General features: G+C 41.5%; 1 long non-coding RNA gene across 1 annotated transcript; it reads right to left on the bottom strand.

Moving 5' to 3' along the window:
• Positions 1 to 3,806: 3,806 nt before the first annotated feature.
• On the bottom strand, positions 3,807 to 10,876 carry LOC112607194. The gene is made up of 3 exons (XR_003115750.1): positions 10,679 to 10,876; positions 4,835 to 4,905; positions 3,807 to 4,433 (listed from the first exon to the last, which is right to left on the bottom strand). It is a non-coding gene; the product is annotated as an uncharacterized LOC112607194 (long non-coding RNA).
• Between the last annotated feature and the right edge of the window lie 5,675 nt (positions 10,877 to 16,551).

Raw genomic sequence — 16,551 nt, 5'->3', positions numbered from 1 at the left:
CTAATAAATCAGTTTCCGGAAGAATATTTGCTGATGTCATTTTTTCTATCCCTCATGGATTCGATATGGAAAAATACCCTGGTCATGTTCAAAGCAATAGATTAGTTCTGGTAGTGTCTTTCAGCCTGTGGGAGCCCTCATTCCTCTGCAGTCATGGTTTGGAAGTGGTTGTATATCTTAGTAAAAGAGAAATGCTTTTGTGAAAGGCAGATTTGGAGGTATGTTGGACAGAGAAGCTGGAAACTGATCTCCTTAAAACATTGATTTCATCATGTCTGTGTTTAAGTTGTGGCTGCAGTTTGCTATTTTCGGAGACAAGGCCAATGTCAGCCTGTATTCAAAGCTCTCTATAGTCAAGCAAGTCACACTTACTAGGTGAACCACACTGCAAAGGCCCTTCTACCTCCTCACATTTAAAATTTTATCTATTGAATTTTGATCAAGATTAACATTAAAGGAAGCTTTGAAAGCCAAAAGAGATGAGAAGATTCCACCAAAAAAAAAAAAAAAAAAAAAGCAACATGCAGCATAAACGTACACAAAAAGAAGACAGGTTTTCTGTCTGGAGCCCACACTGCTGTGATTGTATGTTTAGGAGGACAGGGTGATTTTCATTCATCCTGTAGCCGTTTTCCATGCTCCAATTCTAGTAATTCATGATACACCTATTACGCACCTACTGTGTGCAAAGAACTGGGCCCAGTGGTACAAGAGAATCTGTTTTCAGCCTCACTGGCTATTTTAAGCCATGCATTTTAAATGAATCTTTATTTAAAACAATTTCAAACACAGGAAGATTGAGAGACTAATACAATGATACTCTATATAGTCATCACCTAGCTTTAACAGTTAGCAAGCATTCGTCATGTTTGCATCACTTATTCTTTTCTGTTGTAGTTATTGTTGCTAAATATTTTTAAGCAAATCCCACATTTGATGTCACTTCCCAACACATTTGTACATATCTCTAAATAATATTAGCATTTTTCCCCCATAACTACAGTACCATGGTCACACCCAAGAAAATTGAGAAGATTTCCTTGTAGCCTCCAATAACCAGCCAATATTCAAATTTTCCTACTTACTAAAAAAATGCCTTTTTAAAAATTAGTTTGTTCAAATCAGGAGCTAAACAAGGCCCAACATTACATTACATTAGCATAACCGTTACCATAACTGTAAACATTACATTAATCAAATCCAAACAAATTTTCTTTTATATATAATGTACTTTTATATAAAAATATTTTTATTGTATTTATAGAATAAGCACACACAAACACACATATATTTGACATGTTGAAGAAATTCGGTCAGTTGTCCTGCAGTCCCTGCACTCCAAAATTCTAAATTTTTCTGTTTACTTCTTTGTGGTATTATTTATCTTAATCCTTTATCCCTCCATTTTCTTTTCTTACTTTTTTTTTTCTTTTTTTGAGACAGAGTCTCGCTCTATTGCCCAGACTGGAGTGCAATAGAGTGATCTCACCTCATTGCAGCCTCCGCCTCCCAGGCTCAAGTGTTTCTGTCTCAGCCTCCCAAGTATGTAGAATTACAGGCATGAGCCACCATGCCCAGCTAATTTTTGTATTTTTAGTAGAGACAGGGTTTCACCATGTTGGCTAGGCTGCTCTTGAACTCCTGGCCCAAGTGATCTGCCTGCCTTGGCCTCCCAAAGTTCTGGGATTATAGACATGAGTCACTACTCCTGGACCCTCCATTTTCAATAAACTTGAAAGTTTATGTTCAATTTTTCTTTTGGCAAGCATGCAGTACTTCAAAAGTGGTGCTATGTGCTGCACATTGTACCACATCAGGAGGCACACAATGTTGATCATACCACTCTCTAAGCATCCTCCATCTTCCCCTACAAAGTTAAAGAGAACCTTGGGGAAATCATTTAACCTTGCAGAGCCTCAGCTTTCTCATAGAGACAATGGGGATAATAGTAGTACACCCTTGCAAATTTGGTGTAAAGATTACACTATGTAATCTTTGTAAAGACGTTAACTTATTATGAATAAGGCATGCAAAGTACTTAGTACAGTATACTGGTCTAGGAGACTCTTAATAATATTAGCTATTATTGCCTTTATAAATTACTTTGGCTGAACAGGCCAGGTAACTTTCATTGAGTAGACAGTATTTGAAGGATAAAATGAAAAGGCATAGACCCCAACACACTAAGGCTCAGAGAAATCTCTCTGATAAATTTCTTTTTAGGACTAGATTATAAACTTCAAGATAGCAGGAATTTATTAATTCCTTATCCACAGTATGTAGTTCGGTTCATGGCCCTCAATAATAGATGAGTAAAAAATCCTACACAAACTCAACTTTAGACTAGTTAGTGTCTTATTGTGAAGTCCCTTGCCCCCATCCCTATGATACCCACATAACATCCCCTTATTCCCAGCTCTGGACACTTGCCTCTGCCATTTCCGCTGCTTAGAAGACCTAGGCCCGGCCACTCACGGTGGCTTATGCCTGTTGTCCCAGAACTTTGGGAGGCCGAGGTGGGCCGATCACCTGATGTCAGGAGTTCAAGAGCAGCCTGGCCAACATGGTGAAACCCCGTCTCTACTAAAAATACAAAAATTAGCTGGGCGTAGTGGCAGGCGCCTATAATCCCAGCTACTTGGGAGGCTGAGGCAGGAGAATCGCTTGAACCCAGGAGGCAGAGGTTGCAGTGAGCCAAGATCACGCAATTGCACTCCAGCCTGGGGCACAAGAGAGAGACTTTGTCTCAAAAAAACAAAAACAAAAACAACAATAAAAAAACAACCTAGGCCTACGTCCTCTGCTTCTACCAATGTAAGTTGGACCAGTCCTTCCGTGTCTTTCTCTTACCTGTAACCTTTGGGAAGACTTTTCTGAGACTGTTCCACCCTATATCCCACTTTTTCTTTTCTCAATACCTACATCATACTCTTTGTCCACAAAATTTGATGCTTATACTTTACAGATTTGTAGGTTATCTTGCTTTCTAATAACTCCCTACACTTCCATCTTATTTCCTCTAAGTAAATTGTAAACTCTTTAATGGGTAATGTGTTAGTCAGTTTTTGCTTTGTTACAAAGAAATATCTGAAGCTGTGTACTTTATGAAGGAAAGAGGTTGAATTGGCTCATGGTTCTGCAGACTGTACATGAAGCATGGTGCCGGTTTCTGCTTTTGGAAAGGGCTTCAGGAAGCTTACAGTCATGATGGAGGGGAAGGGGAGCCAACATGTCACATGGTGAGAGGAAGTAAGAGAGAGGGGGAGGTACCACACCCTTTTAAGTAACCAGATCTTGTGTAAACTAACAGAGTGAGAACTCACTCATCACCAAGGGGATGGCACTAAGCCATTCATGAAGGATCCACTCCCCTCATCCAATACCTTTCACTACGCTCTATCTCTAACACGGGATTACATTTCAACATGAGATTTAAAGGAGACAAACATCCCAACCATATCAGCTGAGTTGGTGTTTTCTGCCTTTCCAACTTCTATCTCCTCTTACCCAATACCCATTCCCAACCCAAACACCTGGCACAGGAGTAGACACAGTAGAACTTCATATTAGTACTACCTGCTAATTTAGCATCTCTTGTTACACCTTTTTCAATGTACTTGGTAACTCAGGGACATGGTCATCAATACACTGCCTGGATGAGCGTGGCATATCCCTACTACCACTGCATTATGATTGTCTGCTTATGTGCCTGTGTCCCTATCAAACTGATAGAGTCCTGGAAACAGAGATTATGGATTTTCACCTCTGTTGCCCTAGGAACTTGTACAGGGGTTGGCACATAACAGATAATCAATCAATGATGAATTTAAGAAATGGTGGGTCAATGAATTTGATGAAATTCACTTTTGCCTGAAAAAAAATTTGACTATTTAGACTAGTTCAGTCAACAAATTAAGATGTTTGAACCATTTACACATATGGGCCCAGTCCTCATGAGAATATGAAACGTGTTTTTAGGAGTCAGATAAAATTAGAACTAAAATTGAAATGGAAGAAAAATATTAAAGAAAGCCATTGACTACTAATGGCTTTATTGTTCTACTCAGGAGCATTATGGAGCTTTCAAGGTTTTAAACCTAAAGAAAAACTCTTAACAGTAAAATTTCTATCAGGAGAGAGAGCTAGCTTGAGGTCTCTTGGTACTGCTTAATTCACACTCAAGAAATAACTCTTTTCTGTCTTCTGGAAGCTACACTATTGTTCCTCCTTCCCCACCCAACAACCAAAAAACAAAGCAGCTTCGAGTCCTGGAAAGTACAGAAGAAAAATCTTCTCTGCTCATGTTGTAGGTGTGTTTCTTCCACTACTTGCGGTAGAATTCATCAACCAGGTTGGGGCATGTCCAGGCTGTGTTCCACACATCTTCTTCTGAATCCTCAGCCCAGGCAGAAATCAGACACTTCCATGTTGTCCTTTAAGAGAAGAGCTGGTAGGCTGGGTGCGGTGGCTCAAGCCTGTAATCCCAGCACTTTGGGAGGCCGAGATGGGTGGATCACGAGGTCAGGAGATCAAGACCATGCTGGCTAACACGGTGAAACCCCGTCTCTACTAAAAAATACAAAAAATTAGCCAGGCGAGGTGGTGGGCACCTGTAGTCCCAGCTACTCAGGAGGCTGAGGCAGGAGAATGGCATGAACCCGGGAGGCGGAGCTTGCAGTGAGCTGAGATCCGGCCACTGGACTCCAGCCTGGGCGACAGAGCGAGACTCCGTCTCAAAAAAAAAAAAAAAAAGAGAAGAGCTGGCATTTCAGTGTTTTAAACGCTGGCATATTCTGGTTCAATGGCCCAGCTAGATGTAAGGAAAGTGTGTTACCCAATTTTTTTCATCCTTTGAACCAAAAAGATGCTCTTCCTTATGTTTTACTCCACCTGATCATTGCCTGGCTTGAAGGAAAAAAGAGAACACTTTTCAAGAGCTGAGAAAATTGGCATTGATTTAACATAATTTAGTTAAAAGTTAGTTCTCCCCTGCCATGAGCCACAGCTGATTATTTAGAGAATTATTACCATTCAGTGTTCATTGAGTTTTATCTTTCTAAATTTTCACTGATTAGCATGATTTGTTACTAGGAAAAATATTATGATTTTAATTGCATTTTGGCATCTTAAAAGAATGTTTCACACTACTTAACATCTGCAGTCAACAGATGTTTAAACACAACTCCCTCAATGACTAAAATTTGGCAAAATGTATAATAGTTGGAACAGCTTAAAATTCTAAATATACTTCTAGGAACATGATACAGGCAGATGAAGTACTACTTGTATGTGTTTTATATTAAATATTAAAATATTACATATACCATCCGTCTCGGAGATGACAGGTTTCAGGGAAAAAATCAACAACAACCAAGAGATGTTTCAACCCTACCATACCAGAGATATTCTATCTATAAGCAGGGCTATGTCTTATGGTCACTGTCAACTGCAGTGGAGACCTTTTTTTAAGTGCTATTTATTGTGGTTAACTCTAGAGGCTGGCAGAGGCAAAACTGTGAGACAGATACGTTTGTCCCTTTTGCTTCCTCTTTTGGCATCCTTCTTTTCTCTGACTCAGATCCTCAGGAGCTTCCATGAAGGTATATTCTAAGATTAATACGTCAGACTTGAGTTTAAGTTCATTGGTCAGCCTTCAGTTAACTGGGACAAAGATTCATTCATATCTGTGTGTGTGTGTGTGTGTGTGTGTGCGCGCGCGTGTGCGTGCGTGCACGCTTGCGTGTGTGTGGTGTCTGTCTGCTGTCTGTTTCTCAAGGCAGGGGTGTAGAGAGGAGAGAGGATGACCCAATTAGCATTTCCTCAACTATTTGACCAGCCATTGGTCAAATTAGCATTTGACCAACCATTTAAGCCGTTATGTTTAGCATGGCTTAAAGAAATCCAGAGAAAAATCATGAATTTCATTTCAATCACAACTTTTAACAATCTACTCCTATGGGCACTTATGACAGTTGATAACTCAGGGCTTAGCAGAGAATTGCTTCCTGTCCCCTTGTTGAACTCACCCCCAGTGAAAATGCCATTTCTACATCAAGAATCCTAGAGGCTGTAGCAGAAAGAATGAGAAATCCACATTTTCTATCCCTGGATGGTTAAGTTCACAGTCACAGGAACTGTGCAGATATAAAGACTTCCAATCAATATGTCTCTGCCTAAGCTTATCCTGTTATTCTGTTCTCTGTTACTGATTTAAGTCAGTAAATTTTGAGTACAGCCAATTACTTTATATATTGTGGGTGGGCCTAGTCCAATCAAGTGAAGGCCTTAGAAGCAAAGACTAAGATTTCCTGAAGAAAAAAGAAATTGGTCTCAAAACTGCAGCATAGAAACCCTACTAGAATTTCCAGCCTGGCCTGACCTGCAGATTGGGGACTCAACACTGACTGAAACATCAACTCCTCTGAATTTTCAGACCGCCAGCTTTCCCTACAGATTTTGGACTGGCTGGCCCCCAAAACTGAATAAGCCAATTCCCTAAAATCTCCTCTCTGTCTCCTCTCCCTCTTGACTAGTCCACATGTGTATATGTAACATCTGGATTCAGAGAAGGTGACTGTACCCAGGAGGAAGTCGAATCATGGAGAGGTGAATAGGACTAGGCTATGAGAAGTGCAGTACAGGTGGTCCATCAGGAAGAGGAAGCAGCTTGTACAAAGACGAAGGAGATGGGGTCTCTGCCTTTGAGGAGGAGAATGGAGGGAGAGAGCCTGAGAGTTGGGAGACTGTGTGTTAGAGAGCAGTGGGTACTAAGACTGGATGGATTGGTAGGACCCAAGAACTGATGTGTAGAAAAGAACCTCTTTTTTTTTCCATGCAGAGGGCTTAGAATTATTGCATTTTTTAAAACACTGAGTCATCTTTTCTATAGTATTCTACAACAGAGTCCACTTCAGACTGTGCAGCTGCCCCCAGCTGTCACCATATCTTCTGTCTTTCATATCCATCCCCAAAGGCATTTGCTCTTCCTAAAAGGGACGCCCTCCAAAGAAATTTTAAAAGAATCTTATCAAGGAGTCCTGGAGAAGAAAGGGATGTGAGGGTCAAGTCACAACTTTGAGGGGAAATAGAAAGAGGGCTCCTTTCTGAGAAAGGAGAATTTCAAAGAGTCTAAGAGAACCAAAAATTCAGGACCCAGGAAGGTAAGCATTCCTGTTTATGCAAGCATCACAGACCATTTGAATGAGTGGGTTTTTCAGGTGATATTTAAATGAATAAACAATATCCATGTCTCAGGGTCAGAAATGGTACTTTTGCAACTGATTCTGTCCCTCTTGAGAGGCTTCCACAAGACTGAGAGGGTGGGATGACTTAAAGAACATTAAAAACAATGTTATTAGGCCGGGTATGGTGGTACATGCCTATAATTCTAGCACTTTGGGAGGCTGAGGTAGGCAGGCCCAGGAGTTTGAGACCAGTCTGGGCAACATGGCGAGACCCTGTCTCTAATAAAAATACAAAAATTTAGCCAGGCATGGTGGCACACACCTGGAGTCCCAGCTACTCGGGAGGCTGAGGTGGGAAGATCACCTGAGCTCAGGAAGTCAAGTCTGCAGTGAGCCAAGATTGCACTACTGCACTCTAGCCTGCATGGGCAGGAGTGAGACCCTGTTTGAAACACAAAAAACAATCAAACAAAAAAATCCCATACAATGTTATTTTTAAAATACTGAGGGGAGAGGAGGTGGAAAAAAAGGGGAAAACCTAAAACTCTCCATATTCCTACCATCAGAAAATTACATTAATGTGATAAGCGACTTTCTCCCCTCTGAATCTCCAATTCCATTACTTGTAGTAAATATGAATCTTATTCCACAAACTCAGATGTGCAAAAAAAAAAAAAAAAAATAGCACTTTACTTTTTACATAAAATTAATCCTAAGCCTATAGCAACTCTCTTTATCCTATTAGGTAATTAGGAATTTGGTCTCAGATATTATTGTCACCCTCAGGGATGGGCAAGGGTCTCAGGGTTTTGTGTAGCACCAAACCCTAATAAGGTCTCTTCAGCCATTGAACTTACTCTACAGTATTAACTGCTGAGGTGTCCATGGTCTCAGACTACAAAGTCTCTTCTGGTTCTGGCTCCTCTGCTGCTGCTTTTAAAACCAGGAGAATCTTTGGTGAGACTTTGGAATTCCCAGATCCCTAGCCAGCCTCCCTAGGGTCTTCCTCCTCATCAGAGTGCTCCAGAACTCAGATTAAGATTCCATTTACACTCCAAACACCTTCCCTTCTCTCTCCAGTTCCTCCAGGACACCAAGCATAATCTCCTCAATGGGTTTAGGTTTTACAAAATTCGGGACCAGAATCGGAAGCGTCTTGCAGACAACTTTGGCTTCTGGCCCTATGACAAACATCTCCCTTGTGGCAAGAGGCCACAAAAAAGCCCTGACCATCTGCTTACAAGGGAGGAGGGGAACAAACACTGGGAGGACAAATACAAGTTAATATTCCAAAAATTATACCACCACAAACTGTTGACCGTTTGCTAAGTCTCTTTCCCGAATGTTCTTGTGCTTATAAAGCAAAAATCTCTACACATAAGCTTTTCTTTTTTAAGCAAAAAGGGGATTGTACTATATATATGTAGTTACAGCTTGCTTTTTTTTTTTTTCACATAGTATAGTGTGGGTATCTTCCTAGAGTGTCCTTGTTTTATTTGTAACATTGGTTACTGCTCCACTGATGGGTACTCAGGTGGTTTCCATTGTTTTGTTCTTTCACACAATGCTGTATTGTGCACATACATGTACATCTCTGTGTTATTTTTCTATCATCACTTTCTAGAAGTGAACTGACTAGGTTGACCAAGTGGCTAGTGAATCAATACTCAGGTTTATTTGCAAACAGGAGCATAGTTCTCTGTTTCTCTGCACTGCGGGCCCCGGCCAACTCTGGTGGGTTGGTTAGCACATGCTGGTTTTAGAGAAAGAGCCTGAAAATGCATTTCTCAAGATCTTAGTCTTCATGCACTTGAAAAAGTTGGTGGAGTTGGGGCAAAGATTATTCTAAACATCTTTCTAGTTTGCCTCAGTGAATAGGACTCTCACTATTAGTGTATAGGAAACAATAATCCGGGCTTTACAACTAACCAGCTAAGAGACCCTGGACAAACCATGTCCCACTTGAGGTCTCAGGTAGATCATGTAAAATGGAGATGGGACAGACAGACGATCTCCTAAAGACTTCCTGAAGTGACATCATACATATTATCATATGTCCTCTGCATTCATAAACATACAATGTCCTGGGCAGGTAACAAGTGTCTGTCTGTGGATTGTTGACAGACTTTGGGCTATATTGACTTTGCTATGCCTCTTCAATTTCCTACTTTATATTTTTGGAACAGTATAATATATTTGTATTAGCTTGTGTTCCTCCAAAAGCTGACCCAAGGACAAGGGTTCAGGTTTAAGAGGTTTATATTTGGAAAGTGCAGGAAAGACCAGTAAGGGAGGTGGCTGATATAAGGTATGTTATCAAGCCAGCTGTCACTGGGCTTAATCCCGAAGGGCAGTGCTGAGAAATAGCATAAAACCCATGCTTCAGAGTTATCTACCTTTAGATCAAGGGTGCTGGGGTGTTTATACATGAAATTCCATCAGCACACCCTAATGTGCTAATGTGCTAATTATCAGCACATCTAGCCTGCCATGCAAAGGCTGAGCAGCCTGCCTTGGTTTAGGGAAAAGCCTTCAAGTCAAGAGTGCAAAAAGAGTTTTCTGGAACACAGCTAAGGGATGTGGGCATGGCCACAGTGTCTACTGTGTAACTCTCACAGTTCCCCTCACACCAGCCTTGCTTTACTCTTCTGTGTCTTTGCTCATGTTGTCTTCCCTCCTTTCCCTTTCTGATCAATTTCAAATCCTCAGACTTCCTAGGTTTGTGTCCTGCCTCTGCTACTTCCTAGCTGAGTGACTTTAGGCATGTTACTTAAGTGCTCTGTGCCTCAGTTTCCTTACCTAGAAATAGGCATAGTGATCATTGTCATCTCATTAAACAGTTGTTAGGATCAAATGGTAATAGTGGAAAGCACTTATGGAAGTGCCTACCACTTAGTACGTCTTCAGTAAATGTCATATTTTTTATTATCCTTCAATAGCTACTTAAAGTGGTAGTGCCTTGAAGAAAGCATCCCTGGGACTCCAGGCTGGGTTAAGGGCTCAGGCCCCTTCTTAACACATGATGATGACATTTTCCATATGCAAGTTTATCTTCTCCTATGGACAGTGAGTCCAGGAAGGCATCACTGTGGCTTACTCAAGTCTGTGTCCTCTGCAATTCTTGCAGGACCTAACCTGCCATTCTGTGAATGAGTAATAAACAGAGACTTTGCTTTCATTCACTCATAAATAAACCTTTTGCTTTAAGATTCACCCTGAGTAAAATGTAAATTTCATCAAACTGTAGTAATAATACACTTCCTTTATCCTAACACATACATTGCCAACAGTGCTTCCTTAAAACACACACACACACACACACACACACACGCACATACAAACCACTGCTTAGTATTTCTGAAATCAGGTTGTCAGTCTTAATACTGAGATTTTTTTTCATTTTATCTGCCTTTCTTTCACAAAGTTGGCTATTATTAAATAAATGATTAAATGCTAGACTCTAGTATTAAAATTGACAAATGTATGGTTTAGACATCAAAGTGAAGGATAACTTGGGAATAGTTCTCAGTTGCTCTTCAAGAAGAAAGCAGGTTCCTGGGGTTCCTCACCATGTGGTGGATCTCATACTCCCGTCATTCTGCTAACACAATCCCAGGACCTGATTCTGTTGTGTCTCTCAGGGTATCCATCTCATCCCGATCAAGGATGAGCAGGGCAAACTGGTAGGTCCTAGGAGTGGGAAGGGACAGAAGAACTGGTCTGATACCATGTTGGAAGGTCAAGACAGAGATGCCAAATCAGATGTCAGGATGGAGGAGCCAACAAAATGGGCAATAGGGGACACAGTTGAGGAATGGAGTGACAGTAGCAAAAGAATGAGAAGTAGGAACCCGGCACAGAGATGTACACCCAGCCAAGAGGTTATCCTGCATTAGATGACAGTGAGCTGGCCTGGAATGGATACCCCAAAACCAAGATCCATGGCAGAGGGGACACTAGCAGTACAGGGTCTGGCCCTGGACATCAGGTGGGTGAAGCTGTTGGAGATGGTGGAGAAGATGGCATTGATGATGAACCATGAGCCTTGGGAGGGTTTAGTCAGATATTAAACATTGCCTCATTTAATTTTGCTTGAAAAGAAAAATAATTCAGGTTAGAATATTTTAGAACACAGGCTTGCTAGTATCACTAAACCAGAAAAAATTATCAAATATGTATATATATTTGATATATATATAAAAGAGCAAATCCAGATTTGAATCCAGTCTCCTTGAGTTAATAGCCAGAAGAATTTGGGCAAACAATTTGGACAAGCAAGTTCTCTGCATTTAACTTTTCATCATGAAATACACATAATACTCCTAGGCTGTTGTGAGGAATTATTAAGATAAGAAGATAATGACAGCAATGGTCTACTGCATACTTAATATTTCCAGGCACAGTACCAAGGGTTTTCCCATACTTGGGTCTTATTTTCTAAAATTAGCCTACAAGGCAAGTACTATAGATTCTTATTTTACAGCTGCAAATTGAGTTTCAGTGTGATTAAGTAACTTGTGCCATGTCTCATAGCTAAAGAATATATATACATCATCACACATGGAATACAGTAGGTGTTTAATACATGTGAGTTTTCTCCTTTCACTCTGCTTGCAATGCTAGCCATAGAAGATTTTAAAATTGTCCGATTTTTGAAGAAAAAACCCTTGGAAGAGCACTCCCTCTCTGCTGGACTAGAGTTTAACTATTATCATGTTCTTTGTGAATTTGATAGCCTTTTAATCCACCAAGGCTATGACCTTCTTATAATGTGCTAACTTCCTCTGCCGCCAGTGTTTCTCGCGAGGGACCTCCATCTGCATTTGTTTGTGGCTGTCTCTCTCTGTGACATTTCCTCCTTTACCTGATTCTCAAGATAATTTGTTTTTCATTTGAGCTTCAGCAACCTGAGAGATGATGTCAAAATCAATGAATCCTCCAACAAGCTTTGTAAATACAATTCCTTGGTTTTGCAGAAAGGATATCTCTGTTGCCCAGTTCTTCCTGGAGCAGTGCGGCCACCCAAAGGAGAATCAGGAGGTTAGAACACATCCTAGAACATGAAATCTCATGCATGGGGGGATGTCAGCCTCATAGCATCTGAGTCCTAGTGTGGGAAGGTGGGAGCTGAGGAGGTGTCATGCCCTGGGACTTCTGGAAACTGCAGGTGGAACATAACAGCCCTTGGTCCAATGTGGATAATAAGGAGCCCTGTTAGAGAGCCATAGAAACCATCCCTGAGTCATGTCTTTCTTTCTCCTTCATTATGACCTTCTCTGTTGGGGGGAGGCAGCAATGCCTTGGAAAGTTTGAGCTGGTTTCTGATGAGAGGTTGAGGATGGGATCTAATGGTTATCTCCTTCCTCAAAACGGAGCCAGAAGATGCAAGCCAGCTGCCATGGCTTGATTGAAGCCTATTATGGATTTGCCTTTTAATGTGTTTGTTAAAAATTTGAATCAGGTGCAACATTTAAAATGGGAGACTTCACATGAAACTCCAGATTTCTGGCTTGTCTTGAAAAATCACACCTGATAATCCTGGGCTAGCATTTCTATGGACAAGAGTAGGCTGGATCTAGGGAAGCCTCTTTAGGTCAGCCAGGTGTAGTCCTGTGTGCCCCAGTCCCCACCTGACCCCATGCTCCCTTAGGTTACCTGTCTTGTTCCCTGGGCATTTGAGTTTTGACAGAAGGAACGGGAAGGAAAATAACAATAGAGTTATAAGACTTACAGCCTAACATAGTTAATAACAGGAAAAGTAAAACGTGCTTCAGATAACTATTTCCCTTACATATCATGCAAAACATCCAGTTTTGCAGAAAGAGAAATTGGAGACCTGAGAAGCGAATTAAGCGGCTCAAAGTCGCATGGTGTTGGTAAATGGTACAACCAGAATTTGAGGTTTGGTCTCTTTGACTCCAAGTCATGTGACCACAAAATCCCACTTGGCCACAGTGGCCTCTCCCAGAATCTGCTTCCCTTTTATGAATAGGATGCCCTCACAGTTCTGCATACCCAGGGCACCCGATGCCCTGTCAGGTATCAAAGAGTTAATGTTATATCAGTCACTATTCTTGATTCTAAGAAAATTCAAGAGGAGTCTTGTTTATCTCCGATGCTGGCTGGCATCCTCTCTGTTCCCTGAGTCTCTAATGAGAATGTGTACAGTGATATTCAAACAGGATAGGAGAAACTTCTTTGTGTATCACTGAGGTTACCATTTGCATTAAGGGAAAAGAGGTTCTATGACTCTCAGTTCGGCAATTCAGCAGCCATCTGTACTTCACATCACTGGCCTGAATTTTCAGCCTCATTAAATTCTTTCAGGTCATCTGGCCCCAATCTTTATGGTTGCCCAAGTGTATATTTATATCCCATGAGTTATTGCCATTTCTAACCTGTGCTTAACTGCTCCCACCTCCCACCACCCTTAATTGATCTTGCAGTACTTCTGGTATTTTTTTTTTTTTTAAGTCTTCCCTTTCCCAATTATTTTCAAGAGCCCACAGGGGTTACTGCATGTGTATCAGACACTGTGTCCTCTGGGTTTCTACATGGCTTCTACCTTATTTTGTCAAAGCTCCCTGTGAGCTATTTTTTGCTGGGTACCACAGTCTCCCACCAGACACCACTGCTAAGAGGTGTTTAAGGTCATATGGGGTTGCATGCAGTGGTGGGTAGAATGAATATTTCTTTCTCATGGTCTATGTTTCACATAGCTACCAAACTGCTGGTAGTGCCATGTCTTAGGGAGTCTTAGCTTGGTTGGTTTTTGTCACAACATCTCTCTGCCTCTATATATCCTTGCATTGCTCCACAGGATTCAGAGGAGATGCCATGGGGAACTGGGCTGGGAAATATAATACTGAGCTAGGGTTTGCTTCTTCCCTTTGATGACTAAGGCTTTTCTTTTGCACCAAGACTATCTGCCTAGTACCCTCTTCCCTTAGGCTGAGTTTTCTCCCAGGGAGCTCTTTACACCCTGTGCAACCCTTGCTATCTTGCCTGCATTGGGCATGACTGGCTCTAAGTGATGGATATGGCTTGGTGGCTCGGAGTCAAATTGGAACCCTTGAAATCTGTTTTTTTGGCTTTTTTTTTTTTTAAGGTAAGGTCTCACTCTCTCACCCACACCAGAGTGAAGCGGCACACTCTTGGCTCACTGCAGCCTCAATCTCTGGGGCTCAAGTGGTCCTCCCACCTTAGCCTCCTCAGTAGCTGGCACTACAGACGCATGCCACCATGTGCAGCTCATTTTGTGTATATTATGTAGAGGTGGGCTTTTGTCATATTACCCAGGCTGGTCTTGAACTCCTGGGCTCAAGCGATCCATCTGCCTTGGCCTCAGAAAGTGCTGAGATTACAGACAGGAGCCACACAGCTGGCCAGAACCCCTGAAATCTTAGGTGGTAGTGTTTTATATAATCTTGTGTCCTTAAAGCCCAAATCATCTGAAATAGTTTTATCATACAGCCTCAACCCAGACACAGATTGGCTTAAGTGTTCCTCTGGGTGCTTGGGTATGCAGCTTCCTTGTCTTCTTTCCTAAAGAAGCAAGCCTGTGACTCAAAGATTTTGAAATTTGGATTCTTGCATGATGTGAGCTGAGTAGCACGGTTATAAGGCTACAGACACTACTGCAATAGGTGGGACTTCTTGAGCCAGCTTAAGCCACAGGGAGGAAATGGAAGTAGAACCCAAGAAAAGGATTATGGCTAGGTCTTGGGAAGAAGGGATTGAGGCAGTGAACTTTCTCTGGTTCCTGCCTTCCTCTGTCAGCTGGTTTCATCCTCTCTCTCTCCATGCAGACTGTCTACCTTTGCCTATCAGTTCACAAGGCGGCATATGACCATCCCATTCTTTTCAGGTTTACATATAATAGTTCCAGAAATATGCAAGACTTTTCTAATCCCAATTTTAAATTCCCGAGAGGAAGAGCCTCATTGTTTCTGTTTAGGTCAGTGTTCACCTCTGATTCAATCAACTGTGTTGCATCCACCAAGTCTGTGTCTAAGGATCAAAGATAGACCAGAGAGGTTATAGTGAGCTGGACAGCCAAATACACATCCATTCTACTTGACCATATTTTTTTCCCATTTTCTCACATTTACTTGTACCTTTCTGGAAAGGCACTGAGGAGTAGAGGGGCGATACTCAAGAGAAGCAATGAAGCCTAATAATAGTGTTTTCTCCTCCCTCCCCTCCCCTCCCCTCCCCTTCCCTTCCCTTCTTTCTTGTGTGTGTGTGAGGGTCTCACTCTGTTACCCAGGCTGGAATGCAGTAGTGTGATCTCAGCTCACTGCAATCTCTGCCTCCTGGGTTCAAGTGATTCTCATGCCTCAGCATCCTGAGCATCTGGGATTACAGGTGCATACCACCACGCCAGCTAATTTCTGCATTTTTAATAGAGATGGGGTTTTTGCCATGTTGGCCAGGCTGGTCTCGAACTCTTGGCCTCAAGTGATCCCCCCCCCCCCACATCAGCTTCCCACAGTGCTGGGATTACAAGCATGAGCCACCGCACTCAACCCTAACAAAGAATCATAGTAGCTAATATTTACTAAGCATTTCCTATGTAACAGATACTATATTGAGTGCATCACAGGAATTATCTCACCTATTACATACAAGAAGATCTTACCATTGGTTATTTTTATTAGCCTCATTTCACATGAGGACACCAGGGTTAGGGGGCTGGCTGGACCAAAATCTATGTGGAGAGCAGAGTTCAAACCAAAATGCATGCTTTTTATCACTATATTTAGAGACAGACATACCTGGTTTCAAACCTGGTTGCCACTAGCTATGTGATTTTTGAATAATCATTCTGAATCTTAGTTTCCTCATCTGTAAATGAAGATAAAAATACCTTTCAAATTAAAAATGATTTTAAACTAGGCAACTTAGGCAAATTATTCTTTTCAATCATGTACCTGGGCTTTCCTGCCTCATCTAAGCACACTTGTTCTTTCTAATGCTCCCTGACTGTAACCAAAACCTCCAGAGCCCTTCACCCATCCTCTTATTGCCATGAATTGCTAATATCAGACAAATAGTTTAAAAAGGGGCAAGAAGGTAGGATTTGAAGTCAGAAGACTTGTATTTGAATCTTGCTTCAGCTTTGTATTAATTGTCTGACCTAAGGCAAGCCTTTTTATCGTTCTTAATCATAGTTTCCCCATCTGAAAAATAAGATGTGGAATTGTTATTATTGGTGGTGGTCTGTTCTAAGCATTAAATTAATAAATGCATGTCAAATGTTCTGAAAATTCAAAGACACTATACATTTGGAAAGGATTCTGTTACAGACTCACCAATGCACCACAACGTAGTAGTCTTTCCTTGTGAGGTATCACCCAAGACCAAG

Source organism: Theropithecus gelada, chromosome 14, assembly GCF_003255815.1.
Source record: "Theropithecus gelada isolate Dixy chromosome 14, Tgel_1.0, whole genome shotgun sequence".
NCBI classification, from domain to species: Eukaryota; Metazoa; Chordata; class Mammalia; order Primates; family Cercopithecidae; genus Theropithecus; species Theropithecus gelada.
Note: the sequence above shows the minus strand (reverse complement) of the source record. Positions and strands in the feature narration are given on the sequence as shown.